The sequence below is a fragment of the Bufo gargarizans genome, chromosome 3, assembly GCF_014858855.1.
Source record: "Bufo gargarizans isolate SCDJY-AF-19 chromosome 3, ASM1485885v1, whole genome shotgun sequence".
Lineage (NCBI taxonomy): Eukaryota > Metazoa > Chordata > Amphibia > Anura > Bufonidae > Bufo > Bufo gargarizans.
The window spans coordinates 343,744,849-343,768,396 of record NC_058082.1 but is presented as its reverse complement, the minus strand read 5'-3'; positions in this window follow the sequence as shown (position 1 = coordinate 343,768,396).

Below are 23,548 nucleotides of genomic sequence, written 5' to 3'. Positions count from 1 at the left end.
TCGTACCCTGGCTGCCAGACTTGCATAGAACAATGAGGCTCAACTGGCGGTGTTCTGGGAGGGCCTTTCTGACCGGATTAAGGATGAATTAGCTGGTCGCAACTGTCCGTCTGCTCTAAATTACCTGATCACCTTGACCACAAGAATAGATATGCGTTTCAGAGAAAGTTTTTTATTAGGTCACATGCACCAGAAGACCACCTTGTTTGGCTCCATCCTTCCACAGGCCGGATCTTTCTCTAGTGTCCACCCCATCTGAAAAGCCCATGCAAATAGAGTGCCTTCGATTGTCTTACCAGGAACGTTTACGCCGCAAAGCAAAGAACCTGTCTGTATTGTGGAGGCAAGGCCCACTTTGTGAGTAATTGTCCACAGAAGCCTGGAAACACCAATGTCCAGGATCAGTTGGAGAGGTGGTCCTAGACAATGAGAAGTCCTCTCCGAAACTTTCAATTCCGGTAACTTTCTCTGACAAGGGAGTCACACAGTGCCTGTATTCTTGCACTCTGGGTCAGCCGATAACTTCATTCAGGAAGCTCTGATCCATTAGTACCAGCTTCCTACCATCAGTCTAGAAAGGCCTCTGTCAGTGGTTTCCGTAAATGGACTGCCACTCCCTGAACCTGTGCTCTCTGTTACTATGCCCCTAAGTTGCAAATAGGGGTCCTGCATTCAGAGATGATCTCCTTCTATGTGCTGCCAGCTTCCGTGAATCTGGTTATCCTTGGTCTTCCCTGGCTGCATCAGCACACTCTAGTTCTGGACTGGCACTCTGGTCAGATTCTGCATTGGGGTTATTCCTGCCAGTTTACATGCTTATCAGAGGTCCGACCTGCTTCCCTGCCTACTGTACCTGAAGACCTGCCTGGACTTCCGCAGCAGTATGCAAGTTTTGCGAATGTCTTCAGTTAGGGTACTTTAACACTAGCGTTATTCTTTTCCGGTATTAAGTTCCATCCTAGGGGCTCAGTACCGGGAAAAAATGCTTCAGTTTTATCCTAATGCATTCTGAATGGAAAGCATTCCGTTTAGTATGCATCAGGATGTCTTCAGTTCAGCCCCTTAATGGTATTTGGCTGGAGAATATACAGCAGCATGCTGCAGTATTTTCTCCGGCCAAAATTCCGAAACACTTGCCGTAATGCTGGATTTGGCATTAATTCCCATTGAAATGTATTAATGCCGGATCCGGTACCAAGTGTTCCGAAAAACCAAATCCGGTTTTCCGTTCAGCATATGCGCAGACCTATAAAAATGGGGAAAAAATAAATACCGGATCTGTTTTTCCAGATGATACCGGCGAGACCGATCAAGAATTTCAATGCATTTGTCAGACGGATCCGCATCAGGTTCAGTCTACGAATGATATCCATTTGCATACGGATTTCCGGATCCGGCAGGCAGTTCCGGCGACGGAAGCGTGAAAGTACACTAAAAAAGACCCTGTCTCTGCATCGTCCTTATGATTGTCTGATCGACCTTCTGCCTGGTGCCACTCCTCTGCGCGGTCGAGTCTACCCACTCTCACTTCCTGAGACCCAAGCGATGTCTGATTACATTAAGGAGAATCTCAAGAGGAGGTTTATCCGGAAATCTTCTTCACCAGCCGGCGCCAGGTTTTTCTTTGTGCAGAAAAAAGATAGATCTGTATGGCCCGGTATCGACTATCGAGGTCGTAATAAGGTCACGGTCAAGAATCAATACCCTCTTCCACTAATCTCCAAACACTTTGACAGGATCCGGGGCGCTAAGGTCTTCATGAAATTCGACCTGCGTGGAGTATACAACCTGTGAGACAGTGACAGGTCTCACTCAGGTTAGAGGCAAGGAAGGGGTGGATAGTTCGGTCCACACCCCTGTTCCACCACAGGTGAGAGAAGCTGGAGGTAATCAGCCTAGCACAAAGCACCTCCCAGAGTGTCAGAAAGGGGGGAGTGTGGTACCTGTGGACAGAGGCCTGGAGGCTCTGTCTGTGTGGTCTCAGCTGGGCAATGCTGAGGGACCACAAGGCTGTGAGATAGCCTGGAGTTGGGGGACACAGCGACGCCTGGGAGGGTCGCAGGGCCATAGTCAGGCAGACTACTGAGCCCCAATCCCCCACAAGAAATACTGAACTGGAGACAGTGGCGTACTGTGCTCTGTACAGCCAGGAGGCTGTGGGACTTTGGCTCAGAAAGCCGCACGTGTTCACAGGGTGTGAACAGGGACTTAGGTGAGTCAGGCATCTATTTGTTTAGTTAGAGCCTAGCCGGGCAAGTGTTTGTTATTTTGTATTATTGTTTATGTTTAAGCGGATGTGCCGCAATAAAGCACAGTGTTTGGATCTTAAACTTGGTGTCCTGAAGATATCTGTGCGAATGACCCCCAAATAAGAGGCGATCCCTTACAATTGGTGGAGGATGCGGGCAGTTGTCCATGAGAGAAGGGCAACGGTCGGTTGCTAGGGGCAACGCTGAGACTGCAGGTGCTGCTAAAAGCTGTTTTTGCCGTGTGTGGCGTTAAAGGAACGGAAGCTTTTTTTTTTTTTGTCCAGTGGAGCAGGTGCTGCTCAAAAGAGTGTGAACTATTTTGCTGTGGTGCAAGTAAAACTGCAGTGAATTAAAGGGCCAGTAGCCCAGCAAAAGTGGACTTGTGGCTGAAAGCTTTTCCTGCTACCATGGGTCTCGGGGAAGAGTACGTCCGGCAGCGCTGGTGCATACAGCATGCAGAAGACATGGCCATAGCAATTGGCTACACTAAAAATGAATTGGCGAAATTTGATGCAGAGCGAGAGGCTTTGGAGGCACAGTTGCAGCTGGCCTTGAGAAATGGGTTCTCAACACTGTATGGACCCTGTACAAAAAGATCCTGCGAGTTGGTGATTGGGGGAATCCCGCTGGGGGTCACTCTAGATGCCCGCCAGCAGGTGTCTCGCGTCAGGCCTGAAGTGCTGGACTTTCTGGAGAGAGGGCCAGAGACAGATGTCACCGTGTCTCTGACCTTTATAACAGACTATGGCCCTGTGCAATGGGAGCTCTTAAAATGTGAGACCCTGGAAGTGGAGTTTGTGCTTGGCAAAGACTTCCCATTATTTTGGCAGCTGTGGAGCGGAGAAAATGCTACAAATTGTGTACCTGGAGAGTCCGATGAACAGCAAAGATATGCCGTTGCCAAGGGCAACCGTCGGGAAGACAAAGAGGTGGAGAGCGGTGCGGTTCTCAGGAGTGCATATCTTCCCTGCGACTGTGTCCTGAGTCCTAGAGAGGAAGTGCGGAGGTGCGGTAAAGCTGTTGCTAGGAGCAACCACAACCTTGATGAGTCCGCGGGAGAGGATGTCACTGCTTTACCAGACTGGTTGATTACAAAGGGTAAGACTGTTCCTGTTATTAACTATGTGGCAGACCCAGTGACAGTGAGCCGGCGGCAGGGGATATCTGCTGGGCCGGTAGGTAATAAGTCACACAGAGAAAAAACTGTGTCTGGACAGGCGGATAAGCCTGCTGTGATGGCTCCCTCGCAGAAACCCGCAGGGGAGAAGGTTTCTGGGTTTCCTCAGTTGCCCATGACCAAAGCTAGTTTTGGGATGACAAGGATCCGGGATCCCATGCTAGCCCGGGTAAGAGGTAGCACAATATTGAAACCAGAGACTGATAAAATAATAAAGGTGCTGGACAGTCGTGCGGATAAGGACTATCCACTGATTTTCACTGAGCGTGAGACTCCAATGAGAACAGAGACTGATGAACTTGATGTTACAGATACACTCATGCATGAGGGAGTGTTGGGCCGTGATATCGGTTTGTTGCTGTGGGGTAAGGTAGACACTTCTGCAGATGGTGACGAAACTCCTGCAGAACCTGTACCTGTCCCTTTAAGTGAGGATCTAAGGGAGCTGCACTTTGACCTGCATGGGGAAAGAATATTGACCATTGGAAACAATGGTGCTGGTCAAGTGCAAGGTGATGGTGACAAAAATGCGGAAATGCATAAGGAAAATATGATGTCATATGAAATATGTGGTGACAGTGATATAACTTTTCCGTTGCAGGTTGTGGTCAGGGGAGAAGCGCCCCCTGGTGGTAAAAATGTAAATGATGATGAAACTTTATTTTCTGCATCTGCTATGTTTCATGAAGCGCGATATGACGTAATCAAAAGGTTTGAAGACGTGCATATAAGTGGTGTGGAGCAAAGCCCAGCTCCAGCTCAGTGTTTGAAGGTGCAGGAAAATATGATAGGGTTAGAGGGTGTACCGCACGTACCAGAGGTGGAAATGCAGTCTCAACAATGTTGGTCGGTTACTAAGGAAGTGTCCCAGGTGGGGATTAGCTCAGCGGTGCCACTAGAGGTCAGAATTAACAATGACACGAGCGGTATAGGTGACGTATGTGCTGTGACCGATAGCAACTCAGAGAGTGAAGCTACCATAGCAAGGTCCTGCGAAACTAAGGTGGTTACTAGTAGCGACCAGACAGTTATATCTGACGAGATGAGAATTAAGTCGGGTGACATCAGCCTAGGGTCTGAGGTCCATGTCCAGGCAGTTGTAGGTGACCTGACACGACAGTACAGCTGCAAACAGGAGGATGATCTCTCTCTCTCCTCACGCTCCCTAGAAACCTTAGAGACGGGACTAGCTGTCTTCACAGAGCAACTGAAGAAAATTTCAGAAAGGGCAAAGAAAGAGAATGGCGATACTCCTACATCTGCTGCAGCAGAGCCGAGCAAGGAGCAGCTGGAACCGGAGGCCAAAAAGCGGGGCACTTCCCACAAGCTTGTGCAAAAAGCTGAAAAGAAACTGCTGAAAAACATGGAGTTGGTGGTTCAGCGCCTGGAGAAACAGGGTGTGACTTACAAAAAGGTGGAGAAAACAAAGAACAAACTTCAGCGAGGATTGGATGATCTGATGGTGGACCTGGACCACCAGAAGCAAGTTATGTCTAATCCAGCAAAGAAACAGGAGAAGTGGGACTGGCTCCTAGCTGAAGAGAAATGCGTCTCTGCTCGATATGGTGAAAAAAGTGACCAAACAGAGACTGATGCTTGGGAAAAGGAGACCAAGGCCCTCTCCTTGGCTAAAGCCCTGGAAGAAGCGCTTGAGGAGCATCCTGAATTGGAGAGGCTGAACAAGCAACTCAGAGCAGAGACTGAAAATCTCATGAGCTTAAAAGATGAGTTGGAGAAATCTAAGTGTGCTCTTGAGCAGCAGGTAGAAGGTGAGAAACCTGAAGAGGAGAGTTCTCTGGAAGACGTCAAGAAGCCAGAGCCGGTTAAAAATGGGATTGGAGAGGGTGGCACTGTGGTGCTGGCTGTGGCAGAGAAGATGGAAGATGCTTCTGCTAAACCAGTTGATGGGGCTGATGTGGATGCCGAAGACCACAGACCCGTGGTGGCGTGTAGCCTAGGCCTGGAAGATGTCCCCTCTGCATACAAGGCCTTCCAAATAGCCAGCAGGCTGCTGGGAAAGAAGTACAAGGAGGTGAACGATCAGTTTTCGGATCTGGGCTATTACAATGGCCTGTATCTCCTGACTCCTCCACAAAATGAGAACAGGGTCCTGGGTGAGCCTTTGGAGAAAATAAAAGAAGACGAGGAGTCTGCTGAAGACCCTGGTGCCTCCTGCCTCAATGAGAAAGAGGGGGAGGGGTTAACAGGGCAAGTGTATGGTGCCATGTCCGAGAAGGATGAGAAGGCGGTCAAAGAGAATGGAGACTTCAAGAAGACAAAGACTGAAAAAGTTAAGGCCGATATGTTGGTTGACATGAAGTCCCCAGGTTCTACAGAGGCCAAAGTTAAGCCAAAGGGAGCCGCGGCCGAAGTGGAAAAAGCCGCTAAAGAAGCAGAGGTTTCTAAAACTGCCATAGTAGCTGGGGTAACTACTGTTGGAAAGAAGGAAGAAGTGACCCAGATGCACTTAAAAGAAGCGAGTAGGGGCAAGCATGCTCTGCTGAAGGAGCCCTGCAAAGCAAAGGAGAAAGTCTCGGGATATGACCATGACTGGGAACAGTTCAGGCAAGAGCTGCAGCAGTCCCAGAAAGGACGTGAGGCGCATGTACAGGAGCCAGAGGATCTAAAAAGAGAGAGAGATCAAAATATACGTCAGCGCATCATCACTCGGGAAAGAGTAAGAAAAGAGTATCTGGCCATGAGATGGGCACATGAGGCCTTTAGGCATTTTCGGTTAGGCAAGATGTTGGTTTTGGTGATAAACCAAGCTCTGATGGCGTGGGTCTGGCAGAACAAAGGGAAGGTACGTGTCACCGAGGTTCCTGGCCTCGGTGAAATAAGAACCGGTAATTTTCTGTGTCAGCGGCAGCTAGTGCTCGCTGACACTGGGTTACTTAGTGTGGCTGTAAAGCCAATCTGGGCCGGTTCTTATTGGGAGCAGCCAAAGAGCAGGGTGGGTGGCTGTTCCCCACGTCCAGGCCAGGTGGATGCCCTCTCACCAGCCTCCCGTGGTTATGCAGGTGTTCACCCTCACGGGCTTGAACAAAGGGGGGGGATATGTGAGACAGTGACAGGTCTCACTCAGGTTAGAGGCAAGGAAGGGGTGGATAGTTCGGTCCACACCCCTGTTCCACCACAGGTGAGAGAAGCTGGAGGTAATCAGCCTAGCACAAAGCACCTCCCAGAGTGTCAGAAAGGGGGGAGTGTGGTACCTGTGGACAGAGGCCTGGAGGCTCTGTCTGTGTGGTCTCAGCTGGGCAATGCTGAGGGACCACAAGGCTGTGAGATAGCCTGGAGTTGGGGGACACAGCGACGCCTGGGAGGGTCGCAGGGCCATAGTCAGGCAGACTACTGAGCCCCAATCCCCCACAAGAAATACTGAACTGGAGACAGTGGCGTACTGTGCTCTGTACAGCCAGGAGGCTGTGGGACTTTGGCTCAGAAAGCCGCACGTGTTCACAGGGTGTGAACAGGGACTTAGGTGAGTCAGGCATCTATTTGTTTAGTTAGAGCCTAGCCGGGCAAGTGTTTGTTATTTTGTATTATTGTTTATGTTTAAGCGGATGTGCCGCAATAAAGCACAGTGTTTGGATCTTAAACTTGGTGTCCTGAAGATATCTGTGCGAATGACCCCCAAATAAGAGGCGATCCCTTACAATTGGTGGAGGATGCGGGCAGTTGTCCATGAGAGAAGGGCAACGGTCGGTTGCTAGGGGCAACGCTGAGACTGCAGGTGCTGCTAAAAGCTGTTTTTGCCGTGTGTGGCGTTAAAGGAACGGAAGCTTTTTTTTTTTTTTGTCCAGTGGAGCAGGTGCTGCTCAAAAGAGTGTGAACTATTTTGCTGTGGTGCAAGTAAAACTGCAGTGAATTAAAGGGCCAGTAGCCCAGCAAAAGTGGACTTGTGGCTGAAAGCTTTTCCTGCTACCATGGGTCTCGGGGAAGAGTACGTCCGGCAGCGCTGGTGCATACAGCATGCAGAAGACATGGCCATAGCAATTGGCTACACTAAAAATGAATTGGCGAAATTTGATGCAGAGCGAGAGGCTTTGGAGGCACAGTTGCAGCTGGCCTTGAGAAATGGGTTCTCAACACTGTATGGACCCTGTACAAAAAGATCCTGCGAGTTGGTGATTGGGGGAATCCCGCTGGGGGTCACTCTAGATGCCCGCCAGCAGGTGTCTCGCGTCAGGCCTGAAGTGCTGGACTTTCTGGAGAGAGGGCCAGAGACAGATGTCACCGTGTCTCTGACCTTTATAACAGACTATGGCCCTGTGCAATGGGAGCTCTTAAAATGTGAGACCCTGGAAGTGGAGTTTGTGCTTGGCAAAGACTTCCCATTATTTTGGCAGCTGTGGAGCGGAGAAAATGCTACAAATTGTGTACCTGGAGAGTCCGATGAACAGCAAAGATATGCCGTTGCCAAGGGCAACCGTCGGGAAGACAAAGAGGTGGAGAGCGGTGCGGTTCTCAGGAGTGCATATCTTCCCTGCGACTGTGTCCTGAGTCCTAGAGAGGAAGTGCGGAGGTGCGGTAAAGCTGTTGCTAGGAGCAACCACAACCTTGATGAGTCCGCGGGAGAGGATGTCACTGCTTTACCAGACTGGTTGATTACAAAGGGTAAGACTGTTCCTGTTATTAACTATGTGGCAGACCCAGTGACAGTGAGCCGGCGGCAGGGGATATCTGCTGGGCCGGTAGGTAATAAGTCACACAGAGAAAAAACTGTGTCTGGACAGGCGGATAAGCCTGCTGTGATGGCTCCCTCGCAGAAACCCGCAGGGGAGAAGGTTTCTGGGTTTCCTCAGTTGCCCATGACCAAAGCTAGTTTTGGGATGACAAGGATCCGGGATCCCATGCTAGCCCGGGTAAGAGGTAGCACAATATTGAAACCAGAGACTGATAAAATAATAAAGGTGCTGGACAGTCGTGCGGATAAGGACTATCCACTGATTTTCACTGAGCGTGAGACTCCAATGAGAACAGAGACTGATGAACTTGATGTTACAGATACACTCATGCATGAGGGAGTGTTGGGCCGTGATATCGGTTTGTTGCTGTGGGGTAAGGTAGACACTTCTGCAGATGGTGACGAAACTCCTGCAGAACCTGTACCTGTCCCTTTAAGTGAGGATCTAAGGGAGCTGCACTTTGACCTGCATGGGGAAAGAATATTGACCATTGGAAACAATGGTGCTGGTCAAGTGCAAGGTGATGGTGACAAAAATGCGGAAATGCATAAGGAAAATATGATGTCATATGAAATATGTGGTGACAGTGATATAACTTTTCCGTTGCAGGTTGTGGTCAGGGGAGAAGCGCCCCCTGGTGGTAAAAATGTAAATGATGATGAAACTTTATTTTCTGCATCTGCTATGTTTCATGAAGCGCGATATGACGTAATCAAAAGGTTTGAAGACGTGCATATAAGTGGTGTGGAGCAAAGCCCAGCTCCAGCTCAGTGTTTGAAGGTGCAGGAAAATATGATAGGGTTAGAGGGTGTACCGCACGTACCAGAGGTGGAAATGCAGTCTCAACAATGTTGGTCGGTTACTAAGGAAGTGTCCCAGGTGGGGATTAGCTCAGCGGTGCCACTAGAGGTCAGAATTAACAATGACACGAGCGGTATAGGTGACGTATGTGCTGTGACCGATAGCAACTCAGAGAGTGAAGCTACCATAGCAAGGTCCTGCGAAACTAAGGTGGTTACTAGTAGCGACCAGACAGTTATATCTGACGAGATGAGAATTAAGTCGGGTGACATCAGCCTAGGGTCTGAGGTCCATGTCCAGGCAGTTGTAGGTGACCTGACACGACAGTACAGCTGCAAACAGGAGGATGATCTCTCTCTCTCCTCACGCTCCCTAGAAACCTTAGAGACGGGACTAGCTGTCTTCACAGAGCAACTGAAGAAAATTTCAGAAAGGGCAAAGAAAGAGAATGGCGATACTCCTACATCTGCTGCAGCAGAGCCGAGCAAGGAGCAGCTGGAACCGGAGGCCAAAAAGCGGGGCACTTCCCACAAGCTTGTGCAAAAAGCTGAAAAGAAACTGCTGAAAAACATGGAGTTGGTGGTTCAGCGCCTGGAGAAACAGGGTGTGACTTACAAAAAGGTGGAGAAAACAAAGAACAAACTTCAGCGAGGATTGGATGATCTGATGGTGGACCTGGACCACCAGAAGCAAGTTATGTCTAATCCAGCAAAGAAACAGGAGAAGTGGGACTGGCTCCTAGCTGAAGAGAAATGCGTCTCTGCTCGATATGGTGAAAAAAGTGACCAAACAGAGACTGATGCTTGGGAAAAGGAGACCAAGGCCCTCTCCTTGGCTAAAGCCCTGGAAGAAGCGCTTGAGGAGCATCCTGAATTGGAGAGGCTGAACAAGCAACTCAGAGCAGAGACTGAAAATCTCATGAGCTTAAAAGATGAGTTGGAGAAATCTAAGTGTGCTCTTGAGCAGCAGGTAGAAGGTGAGAAACCTGAAGAGGAGAGTTCTCTGGAAGACGTCAAGAAGCCAGAGCCGGTTAAAAATGGGATTGGAGAGGGTGGCACTGTGGTGCTGGCTGTGGCAGAGAAGATGGAAGATGCTTCTGCTAAACCAGTTGATGGGGCTGATGTGGATGCCGAAGACCACAGACCCGTGGTGGCGTGTAGCCTAGGCCTGGAAGATGTCCCCTCTGCATACAAGGCCTTCCAAATAGCCAGCAGGCTGCTGGGAAAGAAGTACAAGGAGGTGAACGATCAGTTTTCGGATCTGGGCTATTACAATGGCCTGTATCTCCTGACTCCTCCACAAAATGAGAACAGGGTCCTGGGTGAGCCTTTGGAGAAAATAAAAGAAGACGAGGAGTCTGCTGAAGACCCTGGTGCCTCCTGCCTCAATGAGAAAGAGGGGGAGGGGTTAACAGGGCAAGTGTATGGTGCCATGTCCGAGAAGGATGAGAAGGCGGTCAAAGAGAATGGAGACTTCAAGAAGACAAAGACTGAAAAAGTTAAGGCCGATATGTTGGTTGACATGAAGTCCCCAGGTTCTACAGAGGCCAAAGTTAAGCCAAAGGGAGCCGCGGCCGAAGTGGAAAAAGCCGCTAAAGAAGCAGAGGTTTCTAAAACTGCCATAGTAGCTGGGGTAACTACTGTTGGAAAGAAGGAAGAAGTGACCCAGATGCACTTAAAAGAAGCGAGTAGGGGCAAGCATGCTCTGCTGAAGGAGCCCTGCAAAGCAAAGGAGAAAGTCTCGGGATATGACCATGACTGGGAACAGTTCAGGCAAGAGCTGCAGCAGTCCCAGAAAGGACGTGAGGCGCATGTACAGGAGCCAGAGGATCTAAAAAGAGAGAGAGATCAAAATATACGTCAGCGCATCATCACTCGGGAAAGAGTAAGAAAAGAGTATCTGGCCATGAGATGGGCACATGAGGCCTTTAGGCATTTTCGGTTAGGCAAGATGTTGGTTTTGGTGATAAACCAAGCTCTGATGGCGTGGGTCTGGCAGAACAAAGGGAAGGTACGTGTCACCGAGGTTCCTGGCCTCGGTGAAATAAGAACCGGTAATTTTCTGTGTCAGCGGCAGCTAGTGCTCGCTGACACTGGGTTACTTAGTGTGGCTGTAAAGCCAATCTGGGCCGGTTCTTATTGGGAGCAGCCAAAGAGCAGGGTGGGTGGCTGTTCCCCACGTCCAGGCCAGGTGGATGCCCTCTCACCAGCCTCCCGTGGTTATGCAGGTGTTCACCCTCACGGGCTTGAACAAAGGGGGGGGATATGTGAGACAGTGACAGGTCTCACTCAGGTTAGAGGCAAGGAAGGGGTGGATAGTTCGGTCCACACCCCTGTTCCACCACAGGTGAGAGAAGCTGGAGGTAATCAGCCTAGCACAAAGCACCTCCCAGAGTGTCAGAAAGGGGGGAGTGTGGTACCTGTGGACAGAGGCCTGGAGGCTCTGTCTGTGTGGTCTCAGCTGGGCAATGCTGAGGGACCACAAGGCTGTGAGATAGCCTGGAGTTGGGGGACACAGCGACGCCTGGGAGGGTCGCAGGGCCATAGTCAGGCAGACTACTGAGCCCCAATCCCCCACAAGAAATACTGAACTGGAGACAGTGGCGTACTGTGCTCTGTACAGCCAGGAGGCTGTGGGACTTTGGCTCAGAAAGCCGCACGTGTTCACAGGGTGTGAACAGGGACTTAGGTGAGTCAGGCATCTATTTGTTTAGTTAGAGCCTAGCCGGGCAAGTGTTTGTTATTTTGTATTATTGTTTATGTTTAAGCGGATGTGCCGCAATAAAGCACAGTGTTTGGATCTTAAACTTGGTGTCCTGAAGATATCTGTGCGAATGACCCCCAAATAAGAGGCGATCCCTTACAAACCTTATCCTCATTTGAAAGGGCGATGAGTGGAAGACTGCTTTCAACACTCGTGATGGACACTATGGGTATCGCGTCATGCCCTTCGGTCTGTGCAATGCTCCCGCAGTATTCCAGGAGTTGGTAAATGATATCTTCCGGGAACTGCTCTATGTCTGCATGATAGTGTACCTGGACGATATACTGATCTATTCTCCGGGTTGCAGATGGATCCTGAAAAATTGAATACAGTAATGGACTAGCCCTGCCCACAGGGTCTTTGTGCTATACAGCGCTTCCTTGGATTTGCTAATTTCTATTGTCAGTTTATCCAGAATGCCAAAGTCTGGACTCCTGAGGCGGAGGCCGCCTTCGTCCAATTAAAAAGGTCCTTTGCTTCTACATCTGTTCTACGTCATCCTGATGTCTCCTGCCAATTGTTTTTAGAAGTGGACGCCTCCTCTATAGGAGCCGGTGCTGTTTTACTACAGAAAGGTTCCAAGGGCAAGATGTTTACATGTGGATTTTTCTCCAAGCTCTTCTCCCCTGCTGAGAGGAATTACTGTATAGGAGACAGAGGGCTTCTGGCCATAAAACTTGCCTTGGAGGGGTGGCGTTATCTATTAAAGGGGGCCCAGCATCCAGTGATAATCTTCACTGACCACAAGAACCTTACATATCTGCAGACAGCCCAGCATCTGAACCCTTGCCAAGTCAGATGGGCACTCTTCTTCTCCCGTTTTGATTTTGAGCTTCACTTTTGGCTGGCTGAGAAGAACATCAAGGCGGATGCTCTGCCTCGGTCATTTGACTTCTCCGACCAGCAGGAGGAGCCCCAGAACATTGTAGATCCTGCTCGCTTGATCACAGTGGCTCCTATCTTGGTAAAAGACATCCCTCCCGGGAGGACATTCGTGCCATGTGCTAAGAGAAAACGTATTATAGCTTGGGGGCACAACTCCAAACTGGCTGGTCACCCAGGGATCTGCAAGACCACAGAACTTTTGTCTCACCACTACTGGTGACCCACACTGTCTAAGGATGTGTGTGATTTTGTGTCTGCTTGCACTGTCTGTGCTCAGAATAAAGTCTCCAGGAGCAAATCACCTGGGCTGTTGTTACCCCTTCCAGTTCCTGATGCCCCATGGCAACACATTGCCATGGACTTTGTTACTCATCTGCCCTCTTCTGCCGGATGTGCAGCTATCTGGGTGGTCGTGGACCGCTTCTCCAAGATGGCACACTTCTCACGAACTGTTTAGCAAGTTCAGCAGCCAAGGGCAGACTGCCCTTGGCTGCTGAACTTGCTAAACAGTTCGTGAGACACATATTCCGCTTGCATGGTCTACCTTGGCATAGTTTTTCAGAATCCAGTTTACCTCTAAGCCCTGGAGAGCTCTTTGCCGGCTGGTCGAAATCAAAATGGACTTCTTTTCTCGTTACCATTCACAGACCAACGGACAAGAAGAGCGGGTCAATCAAATATTAGAGAACTATCTCCGGCATTTTGTTTCAGCCCAACACAAAAACTGGCTACAATTGCTACAATGGGCTGAATTTTCCTATAACAACCACTCTAGTGAGTCTACTGGATCCTCTCCAGTCTTTGTTGTTTATGGACAATACCCTCGTACTCCTCTTCCTGTTCCTACATATTCTGGGGTACCAGCTGCAGATTCCTCTTTTAGGGATTTTTTTAAGATTTGGCGTGACACCAAGGACTGTATCAACAAAGCGGTGACCTGCATGAAAATGAATGCGGACAAGAGAAGAAGACAAAAGCCTCAGTTCTTGTCTGGAGATAAGCTATGGCTCTCCTCTAAAACATCCGCTTAAGGGCTCCCAGTTGCAAGTTTGCTCCTAGATTCCTTGGACCCTTTGAAGTATTGAGGAGGATTGACAAAGTGACATACAATTTACTTCTGCCTCTCTCTCTGTGTATTCCTAATGCCTTACACGTGTTCTTGCTAAAACCAGTAGTCCTTAATAGCTTCTCGACGGCTCCTTCGACTCCAACTTCGGCCACAGCATGTTTCCTGTTTGTTCCAGCTGCACTTCCTTAAAAGCCGGTGGGCTTAGGTCATGTGACCTTGCTGATCTATCCTAGCCCTCCTGTGCATATATAAGTGGCTCAGCCACCTTCCCAGAAGCCTCAGTGGCAAGGCCATTGTGCTCTGCTAAGGCTCCTGATAACCACTTGTGTTCCTGACTCATATTTGTGTTATTGGATTCTGCTACCAGTCTGATCCCTGCCTGCTAGCCTTGACTCACCTGTTGCTGGCTCGGATTGCCTGACCTGTCCCCACCTGTCCTGACCTTTCGCCTGTCTGACTACGCCTCTGCCTCATCCTTCAGTCCTGCACTGTTGCTCCTGGTAACGACTCCGCCTGCCTGACTACGCCTGTACTTCTGGTACCTTTCTCTGGTACCTCCTGGTCCTTATGGACCAGCTGCCTCATGTGCCTATACTCCTCAAGAGGTAGTGACCTGGTGTTCCCCACAGGAAAGTCTATCCCCACCATCAGGGGTACTGTGAAGAATTGAATGGTTCACTTAGACGAGGTAGGACACTTGGCACAGTGGGTTCACACCCGCTGGTTCGTGATAACCGGTCAGATATCGATGACCTATTTAGTGGATGTTTTGTCCAGTGCCCCGAATGCAGGAGCGGCAGGGGCGCCGCTCTGGCCGCAATAGAAGTCACAGCTCTCTCCACTCCCTGCTCTACTCTACACCGGCCCCACCGCTCACAGGAGTATACATTTATAAACTTTATTCCGTATCCTGCAGTAACTTTAAATCAGCGCTTATCTGTTTACTATCTTACACTCCGCTCCAGTAACAGACAGTGCGGGCGGCGCTCACTCACTGACATCACGCGTCTGCTCCTCCCACTAGGCGGTGCAGGAGCGTGGTGTCAGTGAGTGAGCGCTGCCGCTTGCACTGCCTGTTACTGTCTGGAGCTAAGTGTAAGGTAGTAAAGAGATGAGCGTTGATTTAAAGTAAAAGTTACTGCAGGATACAGATTACAGTTTATAAGTGTATACTCCTGTGAGCGGCGGGGAGGGGGATCTGTGGATGGCACTGTTATGGATGATCTGTGGGGTTTCCCAGATGGCTAGGCCCTTCACTGTAGTTATCAACCCTATTCAGCAGTCCCCCATTCACTGAAGGGGGGACTGCTGAAAGGGGTTAATAACTAATGTGAAGGCCCCGATGGCAATGAGGGCGTGGATTCATGGGATGGGGCATGGCTTCACGTGGCCTCATGCCCGGGATGTCTTCAGACCCTAGCAATGCCCCTGGTCATCAGTATCAAAGTCTCGGAAAACCCCTTTAATGTCATGTCACTGTATTTGTGCACTGTGTATCCCAAAGGTTGTGTATAGAGAGTAGGGAGTTAACCAGCCAGCTAATCAACCAGCCCGTTAGCTACAGTAACCAGATGTGGCTTGGTCCATCTATCTTGCTAGGAGGCTCCTGAGTCAGTGTGTGGCTGATAGCTACATAGCTGTGTGAGAGAATGCAGCAAAAGGCAGAGAGAGAAGTGCAGACAATACAAAGGGAGAACGTGGAAAATATTTGACAGAAAAGGTAACACCTGCATTTTGGGCTAGAGACTTTTCTGCTAAGGATGAGCGAACAAGTTTGGTCTGAACTTTTCTATTTCGTCGGAAGGGACGATACCTACTTTGTACCTACTACCTAAAATCCATAAGGATGCAGCAGTTCCACCAGGTAGGCCTATTATATCTGGCCAAGGAAGCTTGGCAGAGAACATTTGCAGATTCCTGGATTTTCATCTGAAGCCGTTAGTAACAAGTTTACTGTCATATATCAAGGACACTTCCAACCTACTGCAGAAACTACAGGGGATATGTCTTGAAGAAGACGCCTTGTTAGCAACATGCGATGTAGAGCCCCTGTATACCAGCATTAGGCATTCAGATGGACTCCAGGCAGTCGAGTTTTTCCTGAGGTCTAGTGACACCAATAATGATATGACAGTTTTTTTTACTACAGTTATTGAATTCCATACTAACCAAGAACTTTTTCACGTTCAATGGGTCCTTTTCCTGCAGCTCCAGGGAACTGCGATGGGGGGTGGCTTGCGCGCCCTCTCATGTAAATTTGTTCCTGGGGCTGTGGGAGAGGGACCTGTTCATGTCAGACGGACACGTCGCCATGGACCACGCCATACTGTGGGCGCAGGACATTGATGACGTCTTTCTCATCTGGCAGGGAACTGAGGAACAGTTATATAACTTCTTTATAGCCCTTAACGAAAATTCTCTGAATATTAAACTCATCTATGTGTGTCATCATAACAAGATTGGCTTTCTGGATGTGACGATATCTAAAGATGAGAGAGGATATATACAAACAAATGTCTACCGAAAAGACACTTCAGTCAACTCTTACTTACATGCTTCTTCTCTGCACCCTAGAAATACCATCAAGGCCATTCCCACAGAACAATTCTTACATATACGGAGGATCTGTTCAGATGACAACACTTTTGAAAAACAGGTGACTGATCTGACGAATCGGTTCCTGAAAATAGGATACAGCCGAAGATCAATCAAGAAGGCGTACTACAGAGCAAAATCACAAAAACAACTCGATCTTCTACAAGTGAAAAGACACAAAGACACAGATACAAGAATTAGGTATGTGACCACATATCAATCCCGTTGGGAAGAAATGAAAGCCATTATGGACAGACATTGGCATGTTATTTTAACGGATTCGGTTCTGGAGAAACTTCTACCAGTATACCCTTCCATTACCGCTTGGAGAGCGGATACGTTACGATCAAGCTTGGTGAGGAGTTATTTGGATCCTAGGCCCCGAGAGATTATCCTTGGGGATAGAGGTCCACATTGGGGGTTCAAACCCTGCTGGAAATGTGTAGCATGCCCTAATATGGAATGAACAAGTAATTTTACGGACTCTGGAGGTACAAAAACATTTAAAATTACACACCACATTACCTGCTCGACCTCCAATGTGATTTATTATGCTATTTGTCCGTGTTCAAAGATTTATATTGGACTGACGACCCGTGAACTAAAAACCAGGGTGCAAGAGCATGTAAGGGACATCATTGCTGCAGAAAATAATGATAATTGGGAAGATCTAAAACCCATTGCAAGACATTTTAGGATCTGTCATGCATGTAACCCTAGATTTTTGAAGGTGAGGGGAATTGACTGCATTAAAACGGATCTGAGAGCGGGAGATATATCTAAGAAATTAGCTCAGGAAGAGAGACGTTGGATTTGGACATTGGGGACTCTTCTTCTTTCAGGTCTTAACGAGAATCTGGGTTTCTAAGCGTTTCTCTCACTGTTTGGACCACCCATTGTGGATCATTTGTTTTTAAATTTATGTTATGGATTTTAATGTTGTTTTATTTTTCTCTTTCTTCTTAGGTTGCATTTGGATCTGATGATTTACTGGCCCTTTTCTCGTAACCACCATCTCCTTCTCGTGTCTGCACAGTTCCTGCCTGTTGGGATTCTATAGATTTACGTTCTGTATGAAACCATTTATATAGGTTAAACTTTTGATATGTTTTTATTTATTTTTGCTTTCTTTGGGGTGGATACAGGAGCTATTGCCTATGTTGGGGCAGGGTGTACGGACTTTCCGCCCATTTTGTCTCGCGATTGGCTCATAGATATACATGTCATGAATCCATCTCTTGCCCTATATCCTAATTCAATAAAATAAAAAAAATTGTATTAGTACCAGCAGACATGTCACTATTAGAAAATGGACTTTCTTTTTGCTCCTCTCACATGCTGAACACCTTTAAACTAGAACTAGATTTACATAGATTATACAGGCGCATTAGGCTTACCACACACTTCAGTACAATGAAAGGAAAAACTGACCTCCAATGCCCAAAAGCCCTCATTTCAGCAAAATAACTATCACTACGGAACAAAAGTTCATATATGCCCCCTAAAACCCAGCCACCATTGGAAACATTTATATCACTAGTACAGAAAGACATTTATTCTTTCAGGAAAAGTATAGAAAACTGAAGTTCACAAATAACCTTTCACTGATTGAGATCTGATTGGATTACGTTCACCTCTAAACACTAATCACTGAACAACTGAACGTTTGTATGGTTGTATACTTAAAATATTAAATTTTATTAGTATACCTTAAAATATAGAATGAGAGTAATATCCTAAAGTTCACAATAGGGGTTATCCCTTGTATAGCAAATAATGCAAGGTTAAGCACTAGCTCCGGCCAGTAATTGATCCCACCCCTATCACTTGTATGGGGTACATGGGGGGAATATATGTCTGCCGGAAAAGCGCTTACAAGGTAAATAGACCCCTATCAATTGTGGAGCATCCACCAGAGTTCTGGATGTGATGCTTCCACAAATAAATCAACAAAGACCGAGCATTAAGAGAGGGGGGAGGGGGCCGGGGGAAGGGGATGGATTGCTAATTGTTGCAAGGAGAGACGTGGGCAAAGGTGCTGGCTGCAGTATTATTCAGAGCGTTATTGTATGCCCATCCTGCATAGCTTCTCAGAAGCCCACATCTACTCCTATTTCTTCCCAAGTAGTATCACCCTCTCACAAATAATTCAGTGCCCGGGATGGCACATCACCTTGTACCTAGCAGCTAAAGTCTGTCTATGTCTATATTTTGTCCATTATCTGCTCGACGCGTTTCTTATAACAAATCATCAGGAGCTAGGGCTTAGATACACAACACTTAACAGACAAACACACAGCGCTGCCCCTCTCAGTTGTGGAGACGGCAGCATCGGCGCTAGGATGGCTGTGGCGCGGGCGCCGGGAATAGCTGTTTAAGTCACCTAGGCCATTCCCATCGAGGGCGGAGCTCATCCCTAAGGTGGCCAATCAGGGGGCTAGACGTGCGGTTGCGTAGCAAACCACCGCCCCTATGCTGGCCGCCCCACTCCAGGCACGAATCATCCAAAGTGTCAAAACACCAAAGATAAGAGGAATTCATTGGCGATTCTTTATAAGGACAGGAAGGCGTCAGACTGCAGCAAAGCGCGCTAGACGCAAAATTACATGGTGCAAGTAATGTTATACTATTTACATTCTATCACATTACTTTACACTGAGTCCTCTGCACCCACAGCCAATATTGGGAGGGCTGTCAGAGGCTATATGGATGAATAAATAGTGGGAAGGATAGGTACGGATACAGAAGTGTATAAGCCCTACACAGATTACTGTTAGAGGCTTTCAGGGACCTCATGCTGGAACAATAACCAGATAGTCAGCTACAGAAGGCACTATTAGGACCATATCAGATGAAGCAGGCAAAATAAATAAATTCATTGAGCCCCTTCGGATGCACTGTCTGTAATCGGAAGGTCCATTGTGCTTCCCTCTGCAATACTCTTTTGTCATGATCACCACCTCTCACAGATCTCCTTACTAATTCGATTCCCTGGAAATGAATTGAATCCAAGTCATTATTATGAGTTGAGGTAACGTAACAATCAATGGGAGTGTCTGCACCCTTTCGAATGTCATTTAAATGCTCCCCGATCCGTCTCCGAAATTCTCGGATCGTTTTTCCAATATACTGCATCCCGCATTTACAGGTTGCCAAATAAACGATGCCTCGGGTCTTACAATTGATAAATGACCTGATTGAGTATTGTTTTTGTGTGACAGTACTGGTAAAGCTGTTCCCAGTCTGAATGGCATCACACGCCACGCAGCCACTGCAGTGAAATGTGCCCATGGGTCTAGTCCCTAGCCAGGTAGATGCCTCAGGGGATTGGTATAAGCCGTGCACCAACCTATCACGCAGGTTTCTCCCCCTGCGATATGTGATACTCGGCTCATCACCCACAAGGTGACCCACATCTGGGTCTGATTGTAAAATTCCCCAGAATTGGGCAAGAGTAGCTCAAACTGCTTCATGGGCATCATCAAAGGTTGCGATGATACAAATCCTCTCATCCTCCATTGTTTTCGCCCGTGGAACCAGTAAGGTGTTGCGGTCAGCCGCTAGTGAGTGCTGATGTGCCTTAGCAAGCACATGTTGTGGGTAGCCTCTCCTACGGAATCTCTGTTGTAAATCTTTAGCTGCCACCAGATAGTCCGCCACCCTGGAACAGTTGCGCCGCAACCGCAAGTACTGTCCCTTAGGGATGCCCTTTTTAAGGTGCCCCGGGTGGCAGCTGTTCCATTGGAGCAGACTGTTCGTGGCAGTCTTCTTCCGGAAGAGACGGGTCCCTAAACAGCCCTCCTGGTCCTTGAAAACAGTCAGATCCAGGAAATCGATCTTATCATCATGGATCTCGGAAGTGAAAAAAAGTCCTATTTCGTTATTGTTTAGTACCCGTACAAAGTCAACAAACTCTGACTTGGTCCCTGCCCACAAGATGAACATGTCGTCAATAAAACGAAGCCATAAATTCACGTGTCGTGTCCAACTGCCATTATCATCCTTGAAAGCAACCTCCCTCTCCCACCAGCCCAGGTAGAGGTTAGCAAAAGTGGGGGAGCAAGGGCTCCCCATCGCCACCCCCCTGAGCTGGTGGTAGATCCGACGGTCAAAGAGAAAAACATTGTTTTCAAGGATGAACTGGAGTAGCTGTAAAATGAACTCATTGTGCGGCCACAGATGTGTTCCTCGCTGTTTGAGGAAATCACCCACAGCCCTACACCTCTTGTCATGGGGTATAGAGCTGTAGAGTGCCTCCACATCCAAGCTGGCCAACAGAATATGCCCATCAGTTTGAATACCCTCTACTTTTTGGATCACCTCCATTGAGTCACGTATGTAAGATGGAAGAGAGAGTACAAACGGACGCAAGATCATATCAACATAAGTGCTGATACCATGTGTCAGACTATCGATTCCAGAAACTATGGGTCTTCCTTTGAGGGGGGAACACCCTTTGTGGACCTTAGCGAGGCTATAGGTGCAGGGCATCTGCGGATGTTTAGGGAGCAGATACGCATATTCACTTTTACTGATTAATTTCTCTTCATATGCTTTCAGCAGAATGTGTTTCAGCTTAATATGGAGAACCTCCATTGGGTTCTCTTCCAGTGCACGATAGCAGTGTTTGTCCTTCAAGATTTTTTAACACATCTCGCTGTATTGCTGTGCCCCCATCACAGCCACATTTCCCCCCTTGTCCAAGGGTTTAATAACTATAGAGGGATCCCCTTCTAATGATAGTAATACCACAGTCTCTACCTTAGATAGATTAGGGTTCATCTTTCTCCCTCCCTCAATTGATGTAAGTTGGTCCGTCACTATCTTCAAAAATATATCCATCGCTGTGTGATCTCCTAAAGGAGGATTCTTTGTAGATGCAGATTTTAGTTCAGTAAAAGGGCCCTCCCCCATTTGTCTGTCACCCTCCTCCATCATTGTCGCTAGTAGACGTACGTCGGGTAGTTCATCAATGTCAATCCCTAACTCGACACATTGTTGCCTGTCATGGGTGGAGAATAATTTTTTCCACTTTAATTTCCTGACAAATAAGGTCAGGTCCTTCACCCATCTAAATTCATCAAAGGAGCACGTAGGGACAAATGAAAGGCCTCTTTTAAGCACCTGTGTCTCAGATACACTAAGGGGTCGCTGTGAAAGATTCATTATCTGTAAGTCATCCATCTGACTAACAGATTGAGTTAAGATCGGACGTATAGTGCCTTCTGTAGCTGACTATCGGGTTATTGTTCCACCATGAGGTCCCTGAAAGCCGCTAACAGTAATCTGTGTAGGGCTTATACACTTCTGTATCCGTACCTATCCTTCCCACTATTTATTCATCCATATAGCCTCTGACAGCCCTCCCAATATTGGCTGTGGGTGCAGAGGACTCAGTGTAAAGTAATGTGATAGAATGTAAATAGTATAACATTACTTGCTCCATGTAATTTTGCGTCTAGCGTGCTTTGCTGCAGTCTGGTGCCTTCCTGTCCTTATAAAGAATCGCCAATGAATTTCTCTTATCTTTGGTGTTTTGACACTTTGGATGATTCGTCCCTGGAGTGGGGCAGCCAGCATAGAGGCGGTATTTTGCTACGCAAACCGCACGTCTAGCCCCCTGATTGGCTGCCTTAGGGATGAGCTCCGCCCTTGATGGGAGTGGCCTAGGTGACTTAAACAGCTATTCCCGGTGCCCACGTCACGGCCATCCTAGCGCCGACGCTGCCGCCTCCACAACTGAGAGGGGTAGCGCCGTGTGTTTGTCTGTTAAGTGTTATGTGTCTAAGCCCTAGCTCCTGATGATTTGTTATAAGAAACGCATCGAGCAGATAATGGACAAAATATAGACATAGACAGACTTTAGCTGCTAGGTACAAGGCGATGTGCCGTCCCGGGCACTGGATTATTTGTGAGAGGATGATACTACTTGGGAAGAAAAAGGAGTAGATGTGGGCTTCTGAGAAGCTATGCAGGATGGGCATACAATAACGCTCTGAATAATACTGCAGCCAGCACCTTTCCCCACATCTCTCCTTGCAACAATTAGCAATTCATCCCCTTCCCCCGCTCCCTTCCCCTCTCTTAGTGCTCGGTATTTGTTGATTTATTTGTGGAAGCATCACATGAAGAACTCTGGTGGATGCTCCACAATTGATAGGGGTCTATTTACCTTGTAAGCGCTTTTCCGGCAGACATATATTCCCCCCATGTACCCCATACCAGTGATAGGGGTGGGATCAATTACTGTCCGGAGCTAGTGCTTAACCTTGCATTATTTGCTATACAAGGGATAACCCCTATTGTGAACATTAGTTTCTTTAGGATATTACTCTCGTTCTATATTTTAAGGTATACTGATAAAGTTTAATATTTTAAGTATACAACCATACAAACCTTCAGTTGTTCAGTGATTAATCACAAATAACCTTACCCAAGTAGACAAACAAGCCCTCAAAAATCTGTCAAAACAGAAAAACTTAATTTTCAAACCAGCTGACAAAGGTGGAGCATTGGTGATAATGGACAAAGACCACTACACCACAGAAATTTTGAGACAACTTAATGATCAGGATGTCTATGAGAAACTAACCCACAATCTGACGTTGGACATAGCCCGTAAAATCCAAGATACACTGACCCTACATATAGACAAAGGAACTATAGATCAGGAGACAGCAAACTTTTTGATCAACAGACACCTGATCATTCCAGTTTTCTACACATTACCTAAAATTCACAAAAATCTGCACAACCCACCTGGACGTCCCATTGTAGTCTCCACTGATTCCATTATCTCACCCCTCTCCATTTTTCTTGAAAAAATACTTACCCCCGAGATCAAAAAGACCATATCATTTCTACTTGACACATCTGCCTTTCTCAATATTCTCAAAAATCTGGAACCTTTACAAAAAGACACATCCTGGTTACCTGGGATGTATGTAGTCTATACACCTCAATCCAACATACAAAAGGTATAACAGCTGGAGAAAAATTACTCCAAATAACAGACAAACACCCAAATGTGATCTCCCTGTGCAATGACTTACTTTCAATAGTCCTCTACCATATCTTCTTTTCGTACCAGGACCAGTTTTACTTACAAAAAGAGAGTACGGCAATGGGGTCTGACGTGGCGCCCCCTTATGCCAATAGCTTCATGTCGGATTTCGAAGAAACCCATTTATACCCAGACAGCAATTTTAGGACACACATACAACTGTGGAAACAATATATTGATGACATCTTTTGTATCTGGAGGGGAACCACAGAAACACTACTTGATTTCCATAATTATATGAATAACATCACCCCAGAA